Genomic DNA, 9,262 nt, shown 5'->3' on the forward strand with positions numbered 1-9,262 from the left:
AATAAGAAAATGTAATAAAACTATATTCAAAAATGATTTATATAATGAAATATAAGAAAATTCAATATCACAGTGAAATTAAATCAATATTAGGTTGAAAAGCAATTCAGTTAACTTTTCCACTGCAACAGCCAGATCAATTATTTTTACATTACTTCTTTTCAAACTTTCAACATTGAATTTCTAAAGAAAAATTTATCAGACAGGCTAATTTAACATTTCTTAAGAGACATATTCACTTCTACAAGTAAATATTCATGAAAACATTTTTATTCGAAAGATAAATAATAAAGCACAGGATCTAGACTTCAATAGATGTGGGTTAGGATCTTGGTTTTGACACTTCTTAACTGTGACTTTAGGCCTTGGTTTCCTCATTTGTAAAGTTGTGGGGAAGGGGAAAAAAATAATATCCACCTCACAAGGCTGACATCTCTGTATTTCCAGGAAGAGATTATCTCGCCCACATTGAATTTCCACAACAGTCTGACTATCCTTCATTAAAATACAAACACCACAGTGAAGACAGTGATTTTTGTCGACTTTGTTCAATGCCCTATCCTTACCTGCAAAATAGTGACTAGTACATATAAGGAGCTCAGTTAGTATGTGTTGAGTGAACGTATGTGATGTGTTTAACCTGGTTCCCAGCAAATGGCAAATACCCAATAAATATTATTATAATTATTATTTTATTGATTCATTAACTTTACCAAAACCAAACTTTAATTCTTACCCTGCCGTTCCTATAGCCTTTCCATCTCATTAAATTGGCACTTCATTTTTCCAATAGTTCAGGCCAAAATATTTTGAAGTTTTATATTTGTTTCTCTTTTTGCTCAGTACCTCACAAATCTCTCATAAGTCCTGAGTCTACCTTTCAAATATTGTTGTAAGACATTGCTCCCAGGGTCTCTCAGATTTCTCAGATTTCTGCATATCTTGTGAGTAAGCCATTGACTGCCCTTTCTTTAGGACTATGTATTTCAGGATATTTATCTACCAAACAGTTTGGAAGCTAGAGATAGTGTTTCCCTCTCTAAGGGAGCAGAGATGCATTTCTGTCCAGTATGGTAAAGATAATGTATACCATATAAGCCAAGAGCAGGCATGTTTATGTTTACTGCTCATTGTAAAAGTTTCAGGTTCCCCAAGCTCAAGGTTTCATCTCTTGTAACAAAATCCACTGCACATGCAACTGTCATCATCTTTATTTTGTTGCCCTGTGGGAATCGAGGTTTGGAGAACTGACACAAAAATGCTTATACTGGGACATGGAACCAATTGCATAGATCATAGAAGACTTCCTAGAGGAAATGATATCTATTATGAATAATGAAATATATGTAGGAGTTACTGAATGAGAGAATAATGCACAAAGCTTCAATGCTTAGAAAGAGCATGAAAACACCGGGACACCTGTGGGGGTTTCAGCAGAGCCCAAGCGTTGGGTTCACAGTAGAGAAAAGAAGATGGAATAAGACTGAAAAAGAACGTTTAAAAAAAAAGAATAGAAAACTGGGGAGGTAAGGGTGTCCTGACATTAACAATCTTGTGTGCCATGACATGGAGTTCAGACATGATATAAAGATCATGAGGAGCCATTGAAGGATTTTAAGCATGGATATTTGCATCTTGGAAAGATCACAGTATCAAAAACATTGAAAACAACAGAATTGGAAACACAGAGGCCTTTAAAATCTCTTACTTGGTAAACTGGTTTAGAATTTATAAGGAATTCAAATAGGAAATGGCAAAAGTGGGTCACATTAAGGACTCAACTATTGCAAAGATTATGATGTATACTACTGTACCCCATGTATATTTCAAATAAAAACTATACTGAGCCACAAAAATAATTGCAAGAAAACTCAATTATGTTATGATATTTTCTTACATTAAATATATATATTTTTGATATATCAAATATTAAATTACTTTCAATTTTTGTTTGTTTCCTTGATTCCTGGTGTTTTAGAGAAGTTATTTGACAAAGATTAAGGATGACTTTCTCCTCCTTGCAAAGGTGTAAATTAATCATCTGGTTTGAAAGACTCTAAGCAACAGATATCAGTCAAAAGTTTTTTTTTTTTAATAGACAAGATTTTTCTAATAGACAACGTTACCCAGGCTAATTTTGAACTCCTGGCCTCAAGCAATCTTCCTGCCTCAGCCTCCCAAAGTGCTGGGATTACAGGCATGAGCCACCACGCCCAGCCCAGACAAAGGGCTTTTAAACAATGTCCTTTTCTTCTTCTTTAACATTTTTATTCATTTACAGTTAGATATTATCTACTCACTGGTTTCTCAATTTTCTACTGGTGAATTTTCTTTTTTGAAACTATTTCTTAATTCTAAAAGTGAATTCCTTTCCTGCCCTCTGAGTAGCTGATAATGTCTATTTACAGTTCAACTCTGTAGATATGATCTGGTCATTGCTTACCTATGGAGGAGGTTGCAAAGTAAATGCCTCTTTTTTACATTTGAGTTGATCAATATTGAGAATGTTTAAGTACGGTGTTTCTTCTTTCTTATTTGGGGCTTTTAGAAATGGGCTTCCTCTACTGCTTATCACAAACATGACAAAGTAACAAGTGTACAGAAATTCCCAAGACTGAGTAAGATAAAAGGATTCTGAAGAACATTTGATGTTTTCATTTCTTCCACTTACAGTAATGTATCAATTATTTCTTAGAAAGAGGACACTGTAGATCTTTCAGTATTATGGTCTTCTGGTACCTGTTTATCAATGTTCATCTTTTTCTCAGATGAAGGTATTATAGAATTGTTACATGACAAACAGCCTAGAGTCTTGGCCAGTGAGGAATTTCTGAGGGCTACTTGAAACCCCATACTCTGCTAGTGCCTTACTTAGGCAACAAATCTGTCTGTTAGATAAACCAACACCAGGAAGAGAAAATGAGGAGAAATACACAGATTTGAAAGCAATTTAGATGGTATAATAAAACTTGTTTGGTTAAAGAGAGGGAGAGTACAACAATGACTGCCAGGATACTGAGTGGAGCAGTGGCCATCACGAGGTCAGGAATACTAGGAGAGTGAAAATGAATTCTTTTTCAGGCAGGTAGAATATGAGGGGCCTGGAAAACATCCAAATGGTGATGCCAAGTTAGCTAAACGATTCAGGAGCTCAGGAAAGCCATTTGAGCTAAACACTTAAATTTAGGAGTCATTAACATTTATGGTTGTGAAATTCATATAATAAGTGAAGTCAGTCAAGGAGAATGGATAGAATGAGAAGATAAAAGAAGGAGAGTGTAGAAGCCTGAGAAACATTAGCATTCAGAAGTGAGCAAAAAATAGAGGAGTATCAGATGGAGAAGGCCTAGGCAGCTAGAGAAATTACAGAAAAATTAGGAATGAAGAAAGAGGTGTCATAAAAACTAAGAACGATTTAAGAAAAAGGGAATAATCAGCAGTGTGAAATGACGCAGAAGGTCAAATGAGACAGTACTGGGAACTGTATTAACCCATCCTTGCATTGCTATAAAGAAATATCTGAGATCGGGTAATTTATAAGGAAAAGAGGTTTAATTGGCTCGTGGTTCCACAGGCTGTACAACAAGCATGGCAGCATCTGCTTCTGGGGAGGCCTCAGGGAGCTTTTACTCATGTCAGAAGGCAAAGCAGGAGTAGGCTGTCTTCACATGGCTGGAGCAGCAGTAAAGATGGGGGGAGGTGCCACATGCTAACTCACTCACTGATTATCGTGAGAAAAGCACCAAGGAGAAGGTGCTAAACCATTTATGAGAATGCTAAACCATCTCATGATGGTGAAAACCATTCATGAGAAACCACCCTCAGGATCTAGTCATCTCCCACCAGGCCCCACCTCCAACACTGGGGATTACAATTTGACGTGAGATTTGTTCAGGGACACAGATCCAAACCATATCAGGAACATGTTACACGTACTGTTTTGTAGATTGCTTTACTCCTTACAGGAAATTGTGAATATGTTTTAATTTCAGTAACTACAGATCTGCATTGTAATTTAAAATAGCTACAACATAGCTGTTACATAGAATTCATTTGCATGGGTGCACCGTGATTAATTTATCCAACCACCAACTAAACCTTAAAGTTATTCTCAATTTTTCCTTTTATAAAAATTTCTCTGAATATGTTTGTATATAGATCTTGATGTGTTCACTTATTTTCTTGGGTTAACATCCTAGAATTGGAATTACTAGGACAAGATGTCTGTAGAGTTTGAAGACTTTCAATGTGTTTACCAAATTGCCTTTCAGTAAGCTGATTCTGAAACTTCTAGTTTAAACCAGGGAGACTGGAAAAGGGGTAGGTGGTCTGGTAGTGTCACCTGATTCTGGGCAGAAAAAAATGGACATCCTCTAGAGAGAAGCATCTATGGATGGGAACTCCATAGATTAAGATCAAACAATTGCAGGGCCTACTATTGCTGGAAAAATTGCTGGACTGACCAAGGAGGAGGGGGCAGGCATGTACTCCCCATTCTTGAACAGTATTGACGTGAGCTTTCCCTGAGCCAGAGGCTGCACCATCTGGAGACAGCATGCCAAATTAGGAAAATCCCTTAATTGAGTGGAGGGGTTGTCAAGGAGAGTGATGAGGTCTGGCTCTGGGCCCAATTCCTTGGGTGTTTGCAGGCAGCTGCAGCTGTGGGATAGAGAAAGAAAAAAGCAGAGGACTGATAGAAAAACCCTGACTGGATGCACAAAAGCTTCTGGGGCTGGGTAAATGGGAAAGAAAAAAGCTGGAGCAGTTTTTGGGGGGGGCTGGGGGACCTCTTGGAAGGTCAGTGAGGAGGGAAGAAAGCCATGAGGAAGACAATGGGCAAGAAGGTCCTGGGGATGGCGAAATTCGATTCTCCTTAGAGATCAAGGCAATTGTCCTTGCCCTCCAAATCCACAGCCTCCCAGTCCTAGAAGGTAAGTGTGACCCGGCCAGGCCTCACCGTGGCCCCATCCACCCAACCCTGGTGCCACCCTGCAAACCAGCGCTAGCAGAGAGCCAGAAGATTCCTACCCTGGTCGTGTCTGTTTGGACTGGAAGACACGTGTGGGGCTTGGTCGTCTGCTTCATCTGCCCTCCTTTCCCGCTCCAGGGGGTTGCTGATGCTCAAAGCGGGGAGCACTCTTCTTACCGGACTTAGTTTTGGGTCTTTTGGCTAAATCTTGACAGTTCATCACGACTCCCTGCTGATGGCTTCCAGAGTGGAGGGCCAAGTCTGACCGGAATGCAGTCTGAAATGGGAATGAAGGATCGAAATTGAGGGAGAAGTCTCTGCCCGCGGCCCCTGTCCCCTGGCCGTAGTCCTGGTCACCCGGGAAAGGACCTCAGCTGATGGCTGAGAGGAAGATTCAGATACTGAAGGTAGCGCTGCAACTACTCGGCTCTGCCTCTAGATGTCGCCCTTGGAGTCAAAATAACAACTGGCTCCCCGAGAGCTCCTCACATCACAAGGAAAGGACCCAGAATGTGCCTTGCCCCTCAGGGATTTAACAAACCCCAACTGGTGAATTAGACATATCCAAACCCCAAAATAAAGGGCTCTGGGGTGCAAGTGGAAGCAAATAACTGCTCACTCTCTCTCTTCCTGTGTCAGGTATGTGAGGAGAGCTGAGGTTAGAGGATGGAATGATGGTACCGCAATGAAAATAACTGAAAGAGATTCCAGGACTCTCTCCTTTGCCTGGACAATGAACTAGTTTGGGCCAGGAGCTACCTTCTACCCGCAACGGGAACAGCTGCAACTTCTTACTGGCCCCAAGGCTTCTAAAGTGCTAGGCAGCTGGTTTTCCCAGAAAATTCCTGTAAACAGCTAACATCTAAATTAAGTCAACATCAAAATGAGCATTTCCCTATCACCAAGTAATCTATAGTTGACCCACTGAAAAGATTATTCTTATGCTTTCCCAATTAAAAAAAAAGACATGGGAGGAGAGGGATGCCTCTTCACCTCAACTTGGCCGCGTGTCCCACAGTGGCATAGCTCTAGACAGGTTAGAGGAAGAACTGGGACCCACAGATTCCTGCTCACTGTGAATGTTGCCCAGTACTGCCTGTTCCTCACCCATGCCGTGTGATGCTGCAGAATTTACTTATATCCATCTCACCACCCTGCAGAATACCAAAAACAAACAGAAGATCATACAGACAGAGTAAGAGGAAAGTCAGATACCTAACAAGGAACCACAAATAGCCAGTAGACTTCTGACCTCAACAATTAAGATCAGGAGGGGGAGAATAGCTATAAAGTGCTGAGAGAATATATCTATCTCAAATTTTGTATGCAGAAAACCTTCCTCCAAGAATGAGAACAAAATAAATAAATTATTTAACTTGATAAATAAAACTTAGTTTGTCACCAACAAATTTACACATAAGGAACATGTAAAACTTAACTTCAAGAAGGAAAATGATATGAGAGGAAAGGTCTAAAATGCAAGAAGCAATGGTGATGAAAGTGATTTACAGATAAATCTAAAACATTGCAAAAATGATGATAATAATAGTGATAATGTCTAATTAGAAGGATTTGAAAAGGGACAGAAGTAAAACATGGGACACAAATGGCATGCAGATGGCAGGGAGCTGATAGGAGTCTAAGCATTCCAGGGACTTTCCCATAGGGGAATAGGTTAAGATACAGTATCAATTGTAGACATCAGTACACTTTTTAAAAACATATATTGCTTTATATAAATAAAATCTTACATAAACTTCATAAGGGAAAAAGAGAATGTAAATCTGAAAACTCTAGAAGTATATAAAGTAGAAAGTGGAAATCTCTCCTTATTTCTATACTTTATACTCCTCAGATGAAATATTTTGTTTACATGCATATGTGCACCCATACACACAAGCATAACCTTTTTTTTTAAAACAAAAAGATCACTCTTTATCTTGCTTTTTCACTTAGGAATAACTGTGGACACTGCTCCATTTCAACATGTTTGTATCTACCTCATTCCGTTTAACCGCTGCATAATATTTTATTGTTTGAAGGTACCATAATTTTTTAAAATTCCATTGATATGTAGTTTGGGTGTTTTATTGTTGCTACTATTATTTCATATAATGTTGCAGTTGACATTTCTCTACATATATTTGCTAGTTTGTGTAATTATTTCTATAGGATAGATTCCTAGAAATGTATTAAAAGATATATGCAACTTCTATTTTGATAGATACAAATTACCCTTCAATCCACAACCCCACAACAACATATGAGAATGCCTGTTACTCCCCACCCTCCTCAACAATGGATATTATAAATCTTTTGAAAGTTTTTCATCTGATAAGCAAAGATAATTTTTAAAACTTGTTTCAAGTTGTCTTGATTGATAATTAAGGTATCTTCTTGTCATTTTATTGGCCATTTGCTTTCTTCCTTTGTGAATTGGTTATGCATACCCTTTACTTATTTTTATTGGGTTTTAGCCTTGAGTTGATTTCTTGAGATTTTTGAAGTGTAACTGAACATATAATAAACTGTATAAATTTGAAGGATACAGTTTGATAAAGTTTGACATAATATATACCTGTGAAACCATCACCACCATCAAAATAATGAACATATCCTCACCCCAAGAAGTTCTGTCATTACTCTTCATCATTCCATCCTCTTGCATCCCAGCTTGGATCAAGGCAACCATTGATTTGCTTTTCATCACTACAGGTTAGTTTGTATCATCTAGAATATTTTTGTATTTTGTTACTGATATATCATAGTTGTACATATATTTGGGGTACATGTAATAGTCTGAAGCATATATACAATGTGTGTTGATCAAGTCCAGGCAATTGGGCTATCCATCACCTCAAACATTTATCTTTTTTCTTTGTGTTGGGAACATTACAATTCTTTTCTTCTAGCTATTTTGAAATATACAACAAATTATTGTTAACTATAATTTCACTACTGTACTATCAAATACTAGAACTTATTCCTTCTACGTAACTATATTTTTGTACCCATTATAGAATTTTATATAAATGGAATAATGCAGTATGTAGTCTTTTTTTTGTCTGGCTTTTTGCCATTTGCCATAATCATTTTAAGATTTATCCATGTTGCTGCTCTTAAGAGCTCTTTCTATATCATAAGTATTAGCCCTTTTTCTGTTACATATAATGCAAAGATGTTCTGGAGTTCTGTCTATATCTTAATGGATTTTGAAGTCTTTTTTATCATAAGAAATTAAATTTTAAAATCTCTAGAAGCACTTTGCTTCATGACCTGATTCATAGGTTTAGAGTCATCATCAAAAAGCCTTCCTCATTCTACAATTAGAAAAACATTTCAGAATTTCCTAGTACTTTTTTTTTGGATTTACATTAAACTTATAGATTGATTGGGAGAGAATTCAGACCTTTAGAATATTGACCCTTTCTGTCCAGTTACATCTTTCTCCATTTATTCATATCTTCCTTTATGTGTTTCACTAAGATTTTACAGTTTTTTAAATATAAGTTTTGCCCATTCCTTTTTGTGAGCTTATTTATAAGAACCATAAGTTTTGGGCAGTTATTGTGAATAATATTTTCTTCCTTCTATTTCTTTTGCTGGTTTTCTAATCAGATTGCAATGTACACTCTGATTGTTGCTCTAAATTTTATAAGCATAAGCAATACATACTATGTCAACTCAATGTAGTCCTCACTTTGCACAGTTCCAATATCCACAAATTTTAGTTACCATGTTTTAGTTAGTTCAAAAAAACACAAATCTCCCAACAATTTGGTTCAGACTTTAGTTACCATGATATGTTAGCTGTGAGTAATTGCATAAAGAGCACGTTCCCTAATCAGTGCATAAAGAACAGATGAGCATCATGATCAGTGTCCAATCATAGTACTTCTTCCAAAATCTAACCATGATTGGTCACTGCATATGTTATTAAGTGCACATACAGACAGCAGAGCATGGAGTTGCATTGCCTTATTGTCTCCTAGTGATAAATCCACATGACATTTAAGAAATAGATACTCAGAAGAGGGAACTCATTACCAACTATGAAAGTGCAGCAAAATAATGAGAAGTGATAAGGCTGAGAGTGAATTTGAATCACTCATCAATTGGGTTATTGAAGAAATAATGTGCACCCTGCCACCATTCAAGAGACTCTAGACATGCAGCCAGAGGAACTCTGCGAAGGTGAACTCATCAACATAAATAAGGAAAGGATTATGAAAAGGATGATGCTGTCTCAAAGGAAATGACACTGACAAAAATCTTCCCCTTAAAGGAATTCTC

The sequence above is a fragment of the Pongo pygmaeus genome, chromosome 6, assembly GCF_028885625.2.
Source record: "Pongo pygmaeus isolate AG05252 chromosome 6, NHGRI_mPonPyg2-v2.0_pri, whole genome shotgun sequence".
NCBI lineage: Eukaryota > Metazoa > Chordata > Mammalia > Primates > Hominidae > Pongo > Pongo pygmaeus.